The sequence below is a fragment of the Gracilinanus agilis genome, chromosome 1, assembly GCF_016433145.1.
Source record: "Gracilinanus agilis isolate LMUSP501 chromosome 1, AgileGrace, whole genome shotgun sequence".
Classification (NCBI taxonomy): domain Eukaryota; kingdom Metazoa; phylum Chordata; class Mammalia; order Didelphimorphia; family Didelphidae; genus Gracilinanus; species Gracilinanus agilis.
In genome coordinates this window covers 333,467,821-333,469,603 of record NC_058130.1, presented here as the reverse complement: position 1 = coordinate 333,469,603, position 1,783 = coordinate 333,467,821, and positions in this window count along the sequence as shown.

Sequence of the window (1,783 nt, the reverse complement as noted above, 5' to 3'; positions counted from 1 at the left end):
GGAAATAGGTTTGAAGCACAGTGACAGGTCATGATGTAACTCCTTTTCTGCTGTTTTACAATAGTTTCACATTGAGTGTTTCACTTTGACTTCTTGTTTCAAGGTTTTTTTTTAAAAAGGACATTGTCAAAGGCACAAAAGACCAGAAAAGGGGGTGAACCTTTTTTTTCATGGGATCAGAACAGGGGATGGGTAGCCTGTGTTTTGCCCTGGTAGCCAAAAATATGTAAAGACCTAAAGGAGAGCTTCTAGCCCATTGCTAAGTGTTGTGTGGAGAACTTGTGAGAGGACAGTGATGAGAATCTCAAAGGAAAAGATCAGATGAGAACCAGTTTCAAATTGCATCAATGTAGGCTGTGCTCATAAAGTGATGAAGTCAAATTCATCAATTTTAAAAAAAATGTTATTAACACCAGATCAGAAATTATGTTTAAGCATCTATTTGATAAAAATTTGCTCAATCTTACTTTTATCTTGAGTCTAGATTCCTCCCCACCTCCCAATGGCATGTTCTAAGAGGAATTTTTTAAAAAGAATTTAAGACTCCAATTTGTCAAATAGCTACTGTGTTTATAGCACAGAATTATGTTTTTGTAGCAGGCTTTTCAAGAGTATACTTAGGGCAGCTGGGTGGCTCAGTGGATTGAGAGCCAGGTCTAGAGAATGGGAGGTCCTGGGTTCAAATGTGACCTCAGACACTTCCCAGCTGGATGACCCTGGGCAAGTCACTTGACCCCCATTGCCTACCCTTACCACTCTTCTGCCTTGGAGCCAATACACAGTATTGCCTCCAAGATGGAAGGTAAGGGTTTTAAAAAAAGAGTGTACTTAATCAGCATATTAAGGAATACCTGTGTTATTACATTATCAGCCAATCAATTAGAAAATATTTATTAAGCATTTACTGTGTATATGAATATTATTGCTTGTATCTTCTCCAATACTTGGGGAAAGAAGCAAGGAATTCTCTCAACTAGTGATCTTTTTATTGCAATTAATGATGGCAGTTAGTAAGGGGACTCTCTTTCAATTCCCCCCTGGAAGTTAAATATAATATTAATATATATCATTACAGCTAGCTCCTATTAAATATCAATACTATAGATAATTGAAATCCATAGGTAATAAAAAATCATTCTAGTCAATTCTGGCCAATAGAGTATCTGCCAGAAATACTCACAATTAGCTCATTTAAATGCATTTTAAAATCAGTGATTCTTAGGGTTTCAAGAGCCTTAGAGGTGATCTAGTTCAACCTCTCACCAATTAAGTCATGTCCTCTACAATATGTTCATTTAGTCTCTGCTTAAATATCTCCAGTGATGGGGAGTATCTCCTACAACTCCAAGACAAAGTTCTTTCTTTCGTTAAGTTTAAATCTGTGGAATCTATACTGAGGCAGAAGGGTGTAGTAGAAAGTAAGTTGAATGGGGCAGCTAGGTGGGTCAGTAGATGAGAGCCAAGTCCTGAGTTCAAATTTGGCCTCAGACATTTCCTAGCTATGTGTCCCTGAGCAAATTACTCAACTCCCATTGCCTAGCCCTTATCACTTTTCTGCCTTGGAACCAATACTTAGTATTGATTTTAAGACATAAGGTAAGGGAAAGAGACATAGAGACAGAGACAGAGACAGGGACAGGGACAGAGACAGAGGAGGGATTGAGGAGGGATTGAGGAAGGAAACAAAGAAAGAAAGAGAGAAAGAAAAAAGAAAGAAAGAAAGAAAGAAAGAAAGAAAGAAAGAAAGAAAGAAAGAAAGAAAGAAAGAAAGAAAGAAAGAAAG